The sequence below is a fragment of the Cervus elaphus genome, chromosome 9, assembly GCF_910594005.1.
Source record: "Cervus elaphus chromosome 9, mCerEla1.1, whole genome shotgun sequence".
Classification (NCBI taxonomy): Eukaryota; Metazoa; Chordata; class Mammalia; order Artiodactyla; family Cervidae; genus Cervus; species Cervus elaphus.
The window spans coordinates 75,736,510-75,744,362 of record NC_057823.1 but is presented as its reverse complement, the minus strand read 5'-3'; the positions used below and the strand labels follow the sequence as shown (position 1 = coordinate 75,744,362).

General features: G+C 42.3%; 1 long non-coding RNA gene across 1 annotated transcript; it reads right to left on the bottom strand.

Annotated features, from left to right (window-relative positions):
* Positions 1-589: 589 nt before the first annotated feature.
* On the bottom strand, positions 590-7,284 carry LOC122700540. The gene is made up of 3 exons (XR_006342798.1): positions 6,497-7,284; positions 2,955-3,084; positions 590-2,251 (listed from the first exon to the last, which is right to left on the bottom strand). It is a non-coding gene; the product is annotated as an uncharacterized LOC122700540 (long non-coding RNA).
* Between the last annotated feature and the right edge of the window lie 569 nt (positions 7,285-7,853).

Below are 7,853 nucleotides of genomic sequence, written 5' to 3'. Positions count from 1 at the left end.
TAATTCAATGTAACAAGATTTCTTTGCACTTATTGCTGCTTTTTGGAGGTGTCCGTATTGGACATGTATTCATACATAATTAGAAATAGCTCCATGGAGTTCAAGAAGAAAGATTTTGCTTCAGCCTGAAGCTCATAGCTGGATCATAGGACTACAATTACTGCCCTCATATTCATATCATCTACCCTTTGGAGACAGTATGGGTGAATGAAAGCAATTATCTTTTAAGAAACAGGACTCTGGGAACTTTCCCTAGTCGTCCAGTGGTTAAGACTCTGCCTTCCGATGCAAGGGGTGGAGGTTCGATTCCTGGTGGGGGAGCTGAGATCCCACATGCCTCAAGGCCAAGAAACCAAAACATGAAACAAAAGCGGTATTGTAACAAGTTCAATAAAGACTTTAAAAATGGTCCACATCAAAACAATCTTAAAAATTGGGGGAAGAATGGATACATGTACTAATATATGTATGGCTAAGTCCCTTTGCTGGTCACCTAAAACTATCACAACACTGTTAATCAGCTATACCCCAATACAAAATAAAAAGTTTTTTTTAAATCTTAAAAAAAAAAAAAAAAGAAATAGGACTCTTGAAGAAAACAAACAATAACAAATCTGACTCTTAACCTGGTCTGTCAAGCTCCCTGGACCCAACCAATAGCAACAGGGCTTTTCTGACTATCCTCAGAACCTGATCCTTTCCTCTCCCTTTGGATACCTTTCTTAATGTATGGATTAGAGTCTTGCCTCCCTTGCCTTTTGTCCATCACAGATCTCTTGCAAGGAGGAAGCTCCTGTCACAGGCAGGATCAAGTGCCACCTGCAAACTGTCTCAAACTGAAACAAAATCTCCTTACAGCTGCAAGTTTACTTAAGGCCTACCACATAGGGTCATTTCAGGAACATATGGTAATCCCAAAGTTAGATTCCCAGGGTGGGGTTGGGGAGAAGTTTCTGGAGTGTGTCCTCTCAAAGTATACAAATATATACGAGATTCACCGGAGGAGCTAGCTAAATGGGATACTTCCACGACCTCTCTTCCAAGATTCCCTTTTAGTAGGTCATTTTTATTGTGTATGTTGAATAGGTTTCTAAGGCAATTCTGCAGCAGATAACCCACAGATCACACCTAGAAATAGTGCTTCCAGACTTTAATGACATAGGGCAGACAGTGAGGTGAATGGAAGTGCCTCAAAATTTTACCCCAACTGGCTGAGCACAAGTCAAAAGATTTGCCTCTAGCTAGCTATTAAAAAAAAAACAAACACTGAAGTAATAAAAAGGAAGATTTTCAGAGCATTTGGCATTTATATCTCAATTCCTTCCTTTAGGAATGTGATGGCATTCTTACCTGGGAACTTTAAGCAATACTGTTTTGCATTTATAGTTTATTTTGCTCAGTTTGCAAAATGTTTTGCAGGGTATATTTGGTCTCCCCAGATTGACCATAAACTCCTGGGGTAGTTTGAAGGCTTTTAAAAAATTTTTTTAAATGACATGTTAAGAGAGAAAATGTGCTTAGCTCAGCTCTGTTGATGCAAGTGATGAAAGGTCACGAGGTGTATATTTTATACTGCCTCTCATTTAGCTCTAGGTCTGGAGTCAGATCCCTTTTAAACTGGAGACCAGAGATAACTATTAGGTGGAGAATACTAACATTTTAAATTAAAGAAAGCTTTTATTTTGTAATGAGGGCAAGTTTCATTTTAATGCAACAGTCCTCAAAATGCAGTCCACAACCAGCCAAACTCAAATGACCTTATTAAAAATGCATGTTCTCAGGCGCCTCCCAGACCTCCTGAATCAGAACTCAGGCAGTGCACCCAGACATCTGGATTCAACGAGTTCTCCTGGGACTGCTTTTGTCTTAGCCCAGGCTGCTACAACAAAATACCAAGACTCATGGGGGCGGGAGGGAGGATCGAAACAGCAAACCTTCGTTGCTCACAGTTTTGGAGGCTGGGAAGTCCAAGATCAAGGTGCTGGCAGATCCGGTCCTCAGTGAGAGCGTTCTTCCTGGTTTGTACATGGCCACTTTTTGGCTGCGTTGGACTTCATTATGGCGTGCAGGCTCCTCCTTGTGGGGCCTGGGGTGTCTCTAGCTGCAGAGCATGGAGCTTCTCTCCTGTGGAGCGCGAGCTCTAGAGCATGCAGACTCAGCAGTTGCCCCGCTCAGGCTTCTCTAGTTGGGCTTAATTGCCTGGGAGGCAAGTGGGATCTTAGTTCCAAACCAGGGGTGGCACCCTCGGCCCCTGCATTGGAAGACAGATGCTTAATTACTGGACCGCCAGGGAAGTCCCAGCAGCGTTCCTGATGTATACTGACATGAGCTTTCCTAGATGCGCTCTCTCTTCCTCTTATAAGGGCATTAGATTCCATTACGGAAGGCCCTACCCTCAAGACATAGCATAAATCGAATTACCTCCCAAAGCCTTGCCTCCAAATACCATCACACTAAGGGGCTGAGGACACATTTCATCCGTAATGTGTTCGAATGCACACTTAAATTTTAAGACTGGGGTTGAAAGGGACGGGGGAATCTGTTTTATTATTTAAAACAAACAAAAAAACTTGAGGTCAATAAAATAGTAAAGCTAGCATGTAATCAAGGTGTACAATCTGCTTGATAGAAAACACTATTCATAAAGTATCAGATGTGCATGGAAAGAGATTCCCCCATATACACATATAAAATAAATGCACAGAAACAGGAATATTTCTATTGCATTTTACAAACTGCTTTGTCTCACTCGATCTCAGTGGACCCTCCTAACTTCCCCGAGATGAAAATTAAGTCCTATTACTTCCCTATTTAATAGGTAGAGATACAAAGTTCAGAGATGACCTAGGACGAGTCACATGGTCCCCAAGTCGCCTAAATTCTGTATTCACTTCCCTCCACCAAACTGCGTTTCCTTCCTTTATTTTAACAAATGAATTTCCCTGTTCTTTCACCTTGTTTCTCAAGGATTGGGGTAAATGTTATCTTCTGAAGCTCCTTGCTCGTTTGTTTGTTGTCTGCAGACCTTTTCTTCATTCACAAATTAACAGCTTGTCCTCGTATTAGCCAGATGGATGGCTGCACCTGGTTAATTGGAGTTGTAAGATGGATAAGTGGATTAAAGAGCACAGCGGCTGGAGTGCTCGCTGCTGGCCAGACATAATTAAGAAAGGAGGAGTGAGCAAGTTCTACTGGGGCTTCAGTGAGGAAAGGGCCCAGTGGACTGATTTCCTGGAACTGCTTCAGTTGCTCAATTATGAGAGGCGCTCGCTGCCACGTTGGGAGAACACTGCAATTCTGCTGCTGAGAGGGCACAAAATTCTGCTCTCTCCCTAAGATGTTCAGCATTTAAATCAGTGTTTCTCAGAGTGTGTCTATCAACTGCCTGTCTCAGAATCATCTGGATGTTTATTAAAAATACAGATTTCTTGACCTCATCGAAGGCCCACTAATTTAGGGGGTGGGGGTCGGTGGTGGGGACCAGGAATCTGCATTGTTAGTAAAAGGGAAAAAGTGAAAGTGTTAGTTGTCAGTCGTGTTTGACTCTTTGCAACCCCATGGACTGTAGCCTGCCAGGCTCCTCTGTCCATAGCATTCTCCAGGCCAGAATACTGGAGTGGGCAGCCATTTCCTTCTCCAGGGGATGTTCCCGACCCAGGGATTGATCCCATGTCCTCTGCAATGCTGGCAGGCCCTTTCTTTATCGTCTGAGCCACCGGAGAGGTCCATCTTCCTCTAAAGGTGGGAACCACTGACCCAGTGAATCCTCAAACATGTAGAATTTCTAGAATCACCTTTAAAAGACTTCACAACCAACACTTTGGGAAAAATAACTCTGGTATAGCCCTTGGCTACCAAAACCTATAGCAATGGAATCTCCAAATCCCCGAGGTCCTTGACCAATCAGAGTCTATTGTCAGATACAAGAAGGTTTTGGATGTCTCAGAAGCCTCCTGAGACACCTGTTAGAAACACACTTTCTCAGCCTCAGCCCAGAAGCTGTGAATCAGAAAGTCTGGGGACGAGGTACCCTCAGGACGAGTCTGGGGTTTGCTGAAACTGGAGGACCACTGCTCTAGATCCGTACTGCTCACCCATCAGTGCATGGATGAAGTACCTGGAGATCTTGTTAAATGCAGATTGTTTCAGTAGGTTTGGGAGCGAAAAATCTCCCAAGAGATGTTGATGCTGCTGGCTCATAGACTCTGAGTAGCAAAACTCCAGGCTATTTTTTAATCTAATGGCATGAGAGAAAATTCACGTTTAAAAAAAAAAAAAAGAGCAGGTCCCCAGGCCTAGGTTGAAATGGTCGATTAATCAGCGCATTCCAAGCAAAGAAAGTAAAGCTGCTCGCTGCTATGCACAAACCAACTGAACACTGTAAATCAATTATACCCCCAATAAAAATGAAAAACAAAAAAGAAGTGATGCTGCTAAAATACCATCAGTTGGCTTTGAGCTCTGATACTAGGGATGCATTTGTACCGACTGTCCCACAGGCCATCCTCTAAAACTGTGATAACTGTTAATAAGATCACCGGTTTTTATGTGGCTAGGAAAGGAACCCAAAAATGGATTTCCAAGGATCAGACTCTGACCCAGTTTACAAACATTGTCATCAATCAGCTAATAAGCTCTGATAAATTATCCCAGTTCTCTCTACAGCGACACTGGGTCATGTAAACAGCCCTGGTCAGGGACTTGGGGACTTCTAGTTCTGACTTATGTCACTTTACTGGGCCCTCACACATGCAGAGACAGTTTCAGGGTCTTGGTTTCCCAGGTGGCTCAAAGGTAAAGAATCCGCCTGCCAATGCAGGAGACGCAGGTTCAATCCCTGGATCAAGAAGATTCCCTGGAGGAGGAAATGGCAATCCACACTAGTGTTCTTGCCTGGAGAATCCCATGGACAGAGGAGCCTGGCAGGTTGCAGTCCCTGGGGCCACAGAGTCAGACATAATTTACCGACTGAGCACACACACACACTACCCTTGAAAGTCTGTATTCTCTGACCCCTTCAGTCCCATTATTATCCTTGCTCTATTGCTTCTGCAGCTGCACACTACTGCTGCCTAGCCTTTTGCACCCGAGTTCAGGGCAAGCAGCTTGGTTCCCCTGAGTCAGCCTCTACCGCTGGTCCAGGGGTCACACACCTGAGCAACACGTGTAGGATTCAGGCGCTCTGTGCTTCTTGTGTTTGCACTCACCTTTACCTTGGTACGTTTTCAATTACTCAGCCTTGACCTTCCATCACACTCAAATTCCTAATTTGGAATATCGTCACATACAAGATTAGTTTGCCCAGCTGACAGCGGTTTACCAAGTAGCCCGCGTCCTCTGAGATGTGGTATATATAAATTAGAGTGAGAATCTGCTTCTAATAGGGACCTACCAGAATAATTTGCTCAATAAAGACTTTGAATAGCTAGTAGGTTTATGGAATTTCTCTAGTGTAATTAGGAGAGGCATTGTTGTGTAATGAAGAAAATTAATTAGAACTAAGTGTTTAGGGATTGTCTGGTTAGGTAACCAAAGGCATATTTGCAGCCTAATTGTTTTTTGGCAGCTGGAGGCATTTTATACCCTTTCCGAGTGTTTAGTTAATGGATATTTTAATATGCCCCACTGTTTGCTTTTCCTTAAACTACTCCCATATTTAAAAAAAATAACAAAAAAAAAACCAGTTCATCAAAGGTTTGAATCAAGTATTTATCCCATTGGACAAACGCCTCAGTTATCTGATTTATTTGATCATACTGTCTGCCAAATGCTAATTATTTTCAAAAGAAGTCCATATTGAGACTAATTTGCATGCCCTCCTGCACCATATAAATTACAGAGTTCTGCTGTGTGCTTACAAAACACAAACACCAAAACATTTTCTAATATCTTTCCAATATTTCTTCTAACCTGCCCCCAAGTCTCAAGCTTTCTGTCTCAAGTCTCCTCTGGAACAAGACAGAGTTTTGAAAACACAGTCTGTTTTAAAATAAGATGGATGATTCAGTTGGTTGACTATTTTTCTCATATGCATAAGATTTTGAGGTCAAGCAGACATAGATTCAAATCCTGGCTCTGTCACTTACTATGTGATCTTCAGAAAATTATTTAAACTACCTAAGGCTTAGTTTCATGATCTGCAAATGAAGATAATAAGCCTGGCATTACAGGGTTGAAATGAAAATCAGACAAAAATAAATATATTTTATTAAATTAAGATATGTTTGGTTTCAGATGAGAGAAAACTGACATAAAATAACTTAAAATGACAACAAAGAGGAGAATGCTAAGTGCTAATTATTTTCAGAGGAAGTCCATATTGAGACTAATTCTAAATAACATTTATCTAGAATAATTTTATATTTCCAAATGAAATTACAAAAATATTAACTTCCACATATCCTTCAGCCAGCTTCGCCAAATATAAAATTAGCTATCATAAAATTATCAAAATCAGAAAATTAGTATTGACAAAAATATACCTTAGTTTACAAACCTGATTCAAATTTTGGTAATCATCTCTTTTCTGGCCCAGGATCTCACATTGTATTTAAGTTTCATATCTTCTTGGTCTCCACCATCTGGGAAAACCCCTCAACTTTCTTTATTCTCTTAACCTTGACAAGCTTGAAGAATATTAACCAATTATTATATAGAGGCCTGCTTTTATCTTGTTTTATTGCTAAATTTGCCCCAGATTTGGCCATTGGGCAATCCTTCAAGTTGATTCCTGTGTCATTTTCACATACCTCTGTTATTTTTGGGGGCCCTTCCTTGCTTTCTGACACCTCTGCGTATCTCATTATTTCAGCCCTGGAATGAGTCATTTCTCCACAGAAACTTAACGGAAAGTTCAAGGCAATGAAGCTGGCTCCAGGTACAGCCAAACTAAAGGGTTCAAGGAATTTCATAATGAATTCAAATCTGTTGCTCAAACTTTTGGCTCTGTTTTTCTCAGGTTCTTTCTTAGGCAAGTGATTATACATGGTGGCTAAGATGGCCATTGATGCTTACCCTCAGAACTGTTTGGCCTAAGAAAAACGAGAAAACTCCTGAGAGTCACTGTACAAGTCCCACGGAGAGGTCATGTTAACACAACTTAGGTCATGTGTCCATCTCTGATCCAATCTCTTTGGTCAGGTATGTATCATATGACCACAGGCAGGGAGGAGAGGAGTTCAGCACAATAATAAGGGCACTGCTGCTGCTGCTAAGTCGCTTCAGTCGTGTTCGACTCTGTGCGACCCCATAGACGGCAGCCCACCAGGCTCCCCCGTCCCTGGGATTCTCCAGGCAAGAACACTGGAGTGGGTTGCCATTTCCTTCTCCAATGCATGAAAGTGCAAAGTGAAAGTGAAGTCGCTCAGTCGTGTCTGACTCTTAGCGACCTCATGGACTGCAGCCTACCAGGCTCCTCCATCCATGGGATTTTCCAGGCAAGAATACTGGAGTAGGTTGCCATCGCCTTCTCCCAATAAGTACACTAGAAAAATTTAAAATAAAATATAGGTAATAAATAAAGGCAACATACGTATGTGTGTGCTCAGTTGTGTCTGCCTCTTTGCAGCCCCGTTGACTATAGCCCACCAGGCTCTGTCCATGGGATTCTCCAAGCAAGAATACTGGAACGAGTTGCCATTTCCTTCTCCAGGGAATCTTCCCGACCCAGGGATCAAACCTGCATCTCTTTTGTCTCCTGCACTGGCAGGGTGTTTCTGTAGAACAAGACAAACTAACATGGATGTCAGCTTTCTTCCAGTCACAGTGCAAGTTCCACGGAGAAGTCATACTAGCACAACTTAGGTCATACAAGGCACTTCAGAACATCCAAAACATTGAGCATGTATTAAAAA